This window comes from Trichechus manatus, unplaced genomic scaffold, assembly GCF_000243295.1.
Source record: "Trichechus manatus latirostris isolate Lorelei unplaced genomic scaffold, TriManLat1.0 scaffold00040, whole genome shotgun sequence".
NCBI lineage: Eukaryota > Metazoa > Chordata > Mammalia > Sirenia > Trichechidae > Trichechus > Trichechus manatus.
Window position 1 is genome coordinate 10715750 of NW_004443976.1, and position 10203 is coordinate 10725952.

The following is a 10203-nucleotide window of genomic DNA, read 5'->3' on the forward strand; positions in this document are numbered from 1 at the left end:
GCTGACCTTTTGGTTAGCAGCCAAGCGCTTAACCACTGCGCCACCAAGGCTTTGCTCATAGCAAACCCATTGCTGTCAAGTCAATTCCGAATCATAGCTACCCTGTAGGACAGGGTAGAACTACCCCATAGGGTTTCCAAGGAGCAGCTGGTGCAGTCAAACTTCTGACCTTTTGGTTAGCAGCTGAGCTCTTAACCACTGCGCCACCAGGGCTACCCTTTAATAATCTGAAGAGTGCCATAGATGCTCTCCCCTGAAATATGCACATCTAATTTTTCATGCTCGCCTGTTTGAGACAGATTTTCTGCCACATATCTTGCCAGTGGCCCAAATTTGGAAAATTCCTTCCTAGTTTTGCCTTCCTTTTACTCCATAATCAGTGATTTTGCCATCACACGCTTCCCAAATTACCTTCATCTTGCTTCTTCTCCTTTGTTCAGTCTTTTCAGGCTTTTGTTTTATGTCAGAAAAGCCCTGGGGTGAAGTTTGCCGAAGTCAGAGAAGGATAGAGGAAAACAAGTTCAGAGTGAAGGCCAGAGGGGAGACACCAGGCGAGCTTCTTAAGGAAAACAGAGGAACACAGGTTCATATTTTCTTCTAGTCAACATTTCTCATAAGTATGTATTGAGCAAGGTTATGACTCTTCAGGGTGTTGGGCTAGGCTTTAGGGAGGTAAAGAGGTGTAATCATGGAACCTGCCAAAATCCTGTGTTATGGATTGAATGTGTCCCCAAAAATTATGTGTTGTAAACCCTAACCCCTGGACCTGTGGTTATAATCCCATTTGGGATTGGGTTTTCTTTGTTATTTTAAGAGGCCATATCACTTAGGATGTGTTTTAAGCCAATCACCTTTGAGATATAAAAAATCAGATTAGGCACAGAGAAGCAAGCAGAGATGGGGGAAGACAGATGTCAAGCCACATGAGCTTCACTCACTGAGGAACAGAAGAGACGAGGATCTTCCTCCTATGTGAACACAGAGAGAAAGCCTTCCCCTAAAACTGGTGCTCTGAATTCAGACTTTAGCCTCCTAAACTGTGAGAAAATAAATTTGTTTAAGTCATCTACTGTGGTATTTCTGTTACAGCAACAATAGATAACTAAGACATCCTGTATCTATTACCCTCTCCCCTTCGTCAACATACTAATGCCTCCCATGTGCTCCTCAGGTAACCAATGCTATCCCTTAGGTCCCCCTAGTGGCTTTAAGACATTCAGCACATTTCATTCCCCAGGGCCACAATCATTAGCTGGGGGCTAGCATGTGAACTAAGATCAATGGAAACTCTTCCTTCGAATATGAGCCAGTGATGCACACTCTATTTGTGCAGATGTGAAGCCTTGAACTGCATTTTGCTACTACAAGGAAGCCAGCCTGGGAACAAAGTCAACAAAATTAGAAGTGAAGTCCTAGCAGGAAACATATATACAAATAGGGCAAGCTAAATGTCAAGTGAGAAGATCAAATGAGGAAAGTCTGGGACAGATGTGATTGCTAAGGGCTGGGACATTCTGAAAAAAACCTTCATGGAGATTATGCAACGAAACTGCATATTGAAGGAAAGCCTAGGTGATAAGAGCTAGCACCTAGACTTTAAGTTGTGACTCTTACTCTATTAACTACTCTAGCCAGCAGGTGAAGCTTCATAAAGTCAAAAGTAACTGAACCATATGACCCAGCAATTCCACTCCTAGGTGTATACCCAAAAGATTTGAAAGCAGGGATTCAAATAGATATGTGTATACCAATGTTTATTGCAGCATTATTCATGATAGCCAAAAGGTGGAAACAATCCAAGTGTCCATCAACAGATGAATAGTTAAAATGTAGTATATACCTACAATGGAATATTGTTGAGCCATAAACAGAAATGAAGTCCTAATACATGCTATGGCGTATGTGATGGTTAAGATTGTGTATCAGCTTGGCTGGGCCATGATTCTCAGTGTTTATATGTGATCACTCCCACAATGGGATCTGCTGTGACTAGCCAATCAGTTGAAATAGAGTTTCCTTGGGGGTGTGGCCTGCATCCAAATATAAGCAGACATTCTGGCTTTTTGCTTGCTCTGGATCCTGAGGCTGCCTCCTGTTCATCTTGCCTCTGGTTCTTGGGACTTTAGCTATCAGCTTATCTACTGATCCTGGGATTCGTTGATCTTCACAGCCTGTGAGCGGAGTCCTGCTTTCCGACCTGCCAATCTTGGGTTTGCCAGCACCTGTGGCTACGTGAATCAGGAGAAGCCTCTATCCTAATCCACGGACTTGGGACGTTTCAGCCTCTACAATCACGTGAGCCGTTTCCTTGATATAAATCTCTCTCTATATATATTTATACACTTTACTGGTTTTGCTTCTCTAGAGAACCCAGCCTAATACACCATGGATGAACTTTGAAATCATTATACAGAGTGAAATAAGTCAGACACAAAGGACACATATTCTATAATACCACTTACAGGAAATATCTAGAATAGGCAAAAGCATACAGACCAAAATTGATTAGTGGTTACCATGGGCTGGAGGGAGGGGAAAATGGGGACTTATTTATTACTTAAGGGGTACTAAGTATCTGTTTGGGGTGATGAAAAACTTTTGGAAATGGATAATGGTGATGCTTGCACAACATTGTGCATGTGATTAGTATCCCTGAATTGTGCACTTAAAAATGGTTGAAATGGCAAGTTTTTTTTAATTTAATTTATTTTTTTAATTTTTTTTATTGTGGTAGCTATATATACACAACAAAACATATGCCAATGTAGCAATCTCTACGTACATAATTCCCACTACATGTCTGTCAGTTTGTCATACTGTGGTGGCTTTCGTGTTGCTGTGATAGTGGAATATTTGCCACTGGTATTTCAAATGCCAGTGGGGTCACCCTTGGTGGACAGGTTTCAGCAGAGATTCCAGGCTAAGACAGACTAGGAAGAAGGATGTGGCAGTCTACTTCTGAAAAAACTGGCCAGTGAAAACCTTATGAATAGCAGCGGAGCAGTGTCTGATATAGTGTCCAAAGATGAACCCCTCAGGTTGGAAGGCACTCAAAATACGGCTGGGAAAAAGCTGCCTCCTCAAAGTAGAGTCGACCTTAATGACGTGGATGGAGTGAAGCTTTCAGGACCTTCGTTTGCTTATGTGGCACGACTCAAAATGAGAAGAAACAGCTGCAAAAGTCCATTAATAATCAGAACATGGAATGTACAAAGTACTAATCTAGGAAAATTGGAAGTCATCAAAAATGAAATGGAAAGCATAAACATTGATATCCTAGGCATTAGTGAGCTGAAATGGACTGGTCTACTATGAAGAGGACTGGTGTCACGTTCGCCATCTAAAAGAACATTTCAAGATCTATCATGAAGCACAACACTGTCAGTGATAGGAAAATATCCATACACCTACAAGGAAGACCAAATTTACACACCAATCACTAAGGTCAAAGATGAAAAACTGAAAGATTTTTACCAACTTCTGCAATCTGAGATTGATGGAGCATGTAATCAGGATGCATTGATAATTACCGGTGATTGGAATTCAAAAGTTGGAGACAAAGAAGAAGGATCGGTAGTTGGAAAATATGGCCTTGGTGATAGAAATGATGCCAGAGATCACAAAGCAGATTTTTGCAACGCCAATAACTTCTTTTTTTTTTAAATACCATTTTTCCAACAACATAAACGGTGACTATACACATGGACCTCACCAGATGGAATACACAGGAATCAAACCAACTACATCTGTGGAAAGAGACGATGGAAAGGCTCAATATCATCAGTCAGAACAAGGCCAGGGGCCGACTGCAGATCAGACCATCAAGTACTCATAGGCAAGTTCACGTTGAAACTGAAGAAAATTAGAACAAGTCCACGAGAGCCAAAGTATGACCTTGAGTATATCCCACCTGAATTCAGAGACCATCTCAAGAATAGATTTGACACATTGAACACTAATGACCAAAGACTGGACGAGTTGTGGGATGACATCAAGGACATGATACACGAAGAAAGCAAGAGGTCATTAAAATGACAGGAAAGAAAGAAAGAAAAGACCAGAATGGATGTCAGAAGAGACTCTGAAACTTGCTCTTGAGCATAGAGTAGCTAAAGCAGAAGGAAGAAATGATGAAACAAAAGAGCTGAACAAAAGATTTCACGGGGCGGCTTGAGAAGACAAAGTAAAGTATTATAATGAAATGTGCAAAGACCTGGAGATAGAAAACCAAAAGGGAAGAACACGCTTGGCATTTCTCAAGCTGAAAGAACTGAAGAAAAATTCAAGCTGCCAGTTGCAATATTGAAGGATTCTATGGGAAAAATATTAAATGACGCAGGAAGCATCAAAAGAAGATGGAAGGAATACACAGAGACACTGTATCAAAAAGAATTGGTCGATGATCAACCATTTCGGGCGGTAGCATATGATCAGGAACCAGTGGTACTGAAGGAAGAGATCCAAGCTGCACTGAAGGCATTGGCTAAAAACAAGGCTCCAGGAATTGACGGAACACCAATTGAGATGTTTCAACAAACGGATGCTGGAATCACTCACTGGTATACGTCAAGAAATTTGGAAGACAGCTACCTGGCCAACTGACTGGAAGAGATCCATATCTGTACCCATTTCAAAGAAAGGGGATCCAACAGAATGCAGAACTTATCAAACAATATCATTAACATTACACACAAGTAAAATTTCGCTGAAGATTATTCAAAAGCGGTTACAACAGTACATCAACAGAGAACTACCAGAAATTCAGGCTGGATTCAGAAGAGGGTGTGGAGCAAGGGATATCATTGCTGATGTCAGATGGATCCTGGCTGAAAGCAGATACCAGAAAGATGTTTACCTGTGTTTTATTGACCATGCAAAGACATTTGACTGTGTGGATCATAACAAATTATGGATAATGTTGCAAAGAACGGGAATTCCAGAACATTTAATTATGCTCATTAGGAACTAGTACATAGACCAAGAGGTTCAAACAGAACTAGGGGATACTGCGTAGTTTAAAGTCAGGGAAGGCGTGCGTCAAGGTTGTCCTTTCACCATATTTATTCAATCTGTATGCTGAGCAAATAATCCTAGAAGCTGAACTGTATGAAGAACGGGGCATCAGGATTGGAGGAAGACTCGTTAACAACATGCAATATGCAGATGACACAACCTTGCTTGCTGAAAGTGAAGAGAACTTGAAGCACTTATTGATGAAGATCAAAGACCACAGCCTTCAGTATGGATTACGCCTCAACATAAAGAAAGCAAAAGTCCTCACAACTGGACCAATAAGCAACATCATGATAAACGGAGAAAAGGCTGAAGTTGTCAAGGATTTCATTTTGCTTGGATCCACAATCTACGCCCACAGAAGCAGCAGTCAAGAAATTAGACAACACATTTCACTGGGCAAATCTGCTGCAAGAGATCTCTTTAAAGTGTTAAAAAAACAAAGGTGTCAGTTTAAGGACTAAGGTGCACCTAAACCAAGCCATGGTATTTTCAATCGCCTCATATGCATGTGAAAGCTGGGCAATGAATAAGGAAGACTGAAGAAGAATTGATGTCTTTGAATTGTGGTGTTGGCAAAGAATATTGAATATACCATGGACTGGCAGAAGAACAAACAAATCTGTCTTGGAAGAAATACAGCCAGAATGCTCATTAGAAGCAAGGTTGGCAAAACTTCGTTCCACATACTTTGGACACGTTATCAGGAGAGACAGTCCCTAGAGAAGGACATCATGCTTGGTAAAATAGAGGGTCATTGAAAAAGAGGAAGATCCTCAATGAAATGGATTGACACAGTGGCTGCAACATGAGCTCAAATGTAGCAACAATTGTGAGGATGGCGCAGAACCAGGCAGTGTTTTGTTCTGTTGTACATAGGCTTGCTATGAGTTGGAATGGTCTCGACGGCACCTAACAACAACAACATGTATAATTCAGTGACATTTGTTACATTCTTCAAGTTGTACAACCTTTCTCACTATCCTTTTCCAAATTATTCCACCACCATTAACATAAACTCACTGAAAAGGGCAAATTTTATGTTATACCTATTTTATCACAATATAATTTTTTTTTAAAATAACGGAAATTCTTAACTCTCAGCCTTATGGCTATTGGAGATATTGAGTCTTCGTTCCAGCTAAGAAGAGAGTAAATATTGAATGAGCCATTAACATTTTGCTCACATTTACTTAGATCATTGTTTCCAAAGTGAATTTTGTAGAATACTCAATCCCACTGTAGAGGGGTAAGACATTAATAAAGGACTCTGTGGCCAAATAGGAAACCCTGGTGGCTTAGTGGTTAAGAGCTATGGCTGTTAACCAAAATGTTGGCAGTTCGAATCCACCAAGAGCTCCTCAGAAACTCTACAGGGCAGTTCTGTTCTGTCCTTTAGGGTCACTATGAGTTGGAATCAACTTGACGGCAACGGGTTTGGTTTTGGTTTGGTGGCCAAATAACTTTGGAAAATGATTGTCACCTCTTGGAAACTTGCAATGCAAGTTAGCATTTTAAAGTCTCTGAAAAGCCCTATAGTAAAGAAACTTCTTTGGCTCTGTTTGACCTATAGTTGTTGTTGAGTCAATTCCAATTCATGGCAACCCCATGTGTGTGTGGAATAGAGCAGCTCCATAAGGGTTTCTAGGTCGTGACCTTTCAGAAGCAGATTGCCAGGCTTGTCTTCCAAGGTGTTTCTGGGTGTGTTCATACAGACAACTTTTCAGCTAATAGTTGAGTGCTTAACTGCAAAACCCAGGGACTCCATTTGACCTATATATATTTAAAAAAAAAAAAAACCACTGCCATCAAGTGGATTCCGACTCACAGCGACCCTACAGGACAAAGTAGAACTGCCCCATAGAGTTTCCAAGGAGCGGCTGGTGGATTCGAGCTGGATTCGTCCTTTTGGTTAGCACCCAAACTCTTAACTACTGTGCCACCAGGGCTCCATTTGACCTATAGTTTCCTTTATATTATTGGTATCACAACTTCCCTTCTTCCAAGTAACACCAATTACCAGCTTGCAGAGCAGTGCTCCCTAGAAGGCCCTTTGGAAAACACCGACATCATTAGCTTCCTGTGTGATGTGACCTTTTCAGCTCAGCAGAGTTAGTGCTCAGTGACAGATCTGGCAGAGAACCACATGCCAAGACTGACAAGAATCCTGAGCATCATATTAAGAACTTGCCAAAGCTTATCTCATTAAGCCAGAGCATCAACTTTATGAGGTAGGTATTGTTATGGCCTGATTTTACGGGGGAAGTGACTAAGGCTTGGAAAGGTTAAAATTCAAAACCAGGTCTGTCTGACCACAGAGTCCACGCTTTCAGCGTCTGTATTAAACTGATTCAGACAAGTGGAGAAGCTATTCCTAGCAGAAGAACAATGACAAGAGGCAGAGACATGCCAGGCACAAGACACTAATTTTGTCTGTGTGTGGATTTCATATGGGGAGTCATGAAAAATAAGACCGAAGACCTGGGAGGGAACCAAATTGTGAACCCCGAAATGTCAACCTCAAGGAAAGGGAACTCACGTGGTTGAACTGGCCTGCCCCCATGTGCCTGACACGCTGCACATAGTACCTATTGCCTCCAGTCAGTTCTGACTCATAGCAACCCTACAGGACAGAGTAGCACTGCCCCATAGGGTTTCCAAGGCTGTAATCTTTACAGAAGCAGACTGCCACATCTTTCTCCCGTGGAGCCACTAGTGGGTTTGGACCGCCAGCCTTCCAGTTAGCAGCCGCGCGCTTAACCACTGCTCCACCAGGGCTCCTTCTGCACACGGTAGTGCCCCTAATTCTCACAACAACCCTAATGCTCATTTTACAGCAGGGGAAACTGAAGCTCAGAGAGGTTAACTGACTAAGTTGCCAGGGTCATGATGGTGGAGCCATGGGTTGCAAATCTCACGGTTTTTCCTGTGTATACCATGTTGCCTCTAGGAAGTGAAGATTGTACAAGACAGTGGGGAGCCACTGAAGTCTGGACTCTGTCTCTGGTTGCGCTGTGAACCACGGGTCTGGGATGAGGGGAGAAACTGGAGACTGGGAGGTCTGTTTTCAGCAGACCACAGGCCCCAAGTAAGTGTGAGAATCAAATGACAAGACAATGCATGTGCAGGAGTTTCAGAGGCATTATTGATCAGATAATGAGATGGGGGTTTAGGAAGAAGGAGCTATCAGGAATCATGGATGATTTTGTTGTTTTGAACCCACATGATGAAGAAAAAATCTGTAGAACTGGCAGAGTCCAGAAACGGTCAATCCAAAACCTGAAAGCTAATGCCCAAATCCTAAGAAATACAGAAAATACAGCAAAAACATTACTCTTCATCCTGCTAGCTTCCTTCTACAATTGCTGATCGTCACTGAGACCAGAGGCATTGCTGTTTGGTGGTTTGTGGTGTAAGACAGAGCAGAAGATATTGACAAATCCAGTTATGAAACTAATCTACTTGCAAGCGTGGTTGGAAAATGTCTGGACTGGACTGGACTGAAGCTCTTTCCAATCCTGGGAGTCTGTGGTCTGTGATAGGAACATGATTTGGCAAAGTTTCTTTGCTACAGAAGTAAAGCCTAAGACTCCTCAGGCAAGTCACTTACCCCACTGGGTCTCAGTTTCCATGTCTGAAAAATGTGGGCCTTGGCCTTGGCCTCCTGTAGAGTCCCTGGGTGGTGCAAACAGTTAAGAGCTTGGCTGCTAACTGAAAGGTTGGAGGTTGGAGTCCACCCCACAGACCCCTCAGAAGAAAGGTCTGGCAATCTACTTCTGAAAAATCAGCCATTGAAAACCCTACAGAGCGCTGCTCTACTCTGACATGCATGGGGTTGCCATGAGCCATAACCCACTCACTGACGGCAACTGGTTGCCACATGGAGTTAGAGTGCAATAATAAATCTAATTTCACAGACGTTCACCTCCTGCTCCTCAGCCCCCACTCCCTGCAGCCTGGCTGCCCACATTTCACCAAATTATATCCGAGTGACTGCAGAGAGGGGCTCACAAGCGTTCACAAATAAGTCTGATCTCATCAGACATTCTGTGGGCCCCCATTACCAATGGAAAAAAATGAGAAGATTTGTCATGGGAGAACTTCAAGAAGATCCTGAGATCCTCTAATATCACCATGTCACAAGCTTCGTTTTTTGTGGGAAGCAGATGACATCAACAGTGACTGTGTCTATTGTTCTTGGCAAGTAACATCAAAATCTGTGTGCCCTTTTCCGAGAAAAGAGATTATACTCCCAAGTAGGAGGGAATTTAACACCTGCTCTTGCTTAAAGCCTCTTTCTCGCTGGCTTTCTAGGTTTCTATTAGAGAATAGCAAGAGGCTTGCCCCTTAGTGACCTAAACTAGGTGACAGAGCTATGATTGGATGTCACCACTCAACCTACCTTAAATGAGGTAAGAAAGTTGTAAAAGGCCACCATTGCTATCTGAGGAAAGTTGTAATAGGGATCTGAATGCCCTCCCACTTCACAACAGCTGCCCCCAGCTTGCCCTCAGAGCTTGGCTGTGAGCAAACAAACCCCTCTGTGTTCATCCCTGTGACTAGCGAGGCAGCCATACCAACTTGGAGGCTCAGGACATTCGGACATTTGAAGAAATCCTTCCTTCCACAGAGGACAGAGGTAGTGTGGATAATATCTGAATTTTGCTCAGCATTGTCTTGGACAGGGACTAAAAAAAAAAACAAACCAATTGCCACTGAGTTGACACTGACTCACGGCGACTCCATGTGTTTCAGAGAAGAGCTGTGCTCCATAGCGTTTTCAATGGCTGGTTTTTCAGAAGTAGATCACCAGGCCTTTCTTCTGAGGTGCCTCTGGGTGGACTCAAACCTCCAACGTTTCCATTAGCAGCTGATTGCACCGTTTGCACCACCAAGGGGCTCCAGGCAGGAACTAAAGGAGCATTTAGAAAACAAAACAATTTCTTTTTAAAAGCTTAACTCTTCTTTGTTGATTGGTGTCCAGAAATTTTCTGTCTCATTGCAACCAAAGGAATCTAAGTAAGGGTGACCTTGGAGAGAAGAACCACCAGGTACGGTTACTAGATTCAGACTGAGACCCACCCCACTACCAATGGAAACAAGTGATGGGATTTATAGGTAAAGGATGAAGACTGCAAAGCAGCAGGTCTGATGGAGCAAGGATCTGTCTCTGCTTGAGTTTAGCTCTTG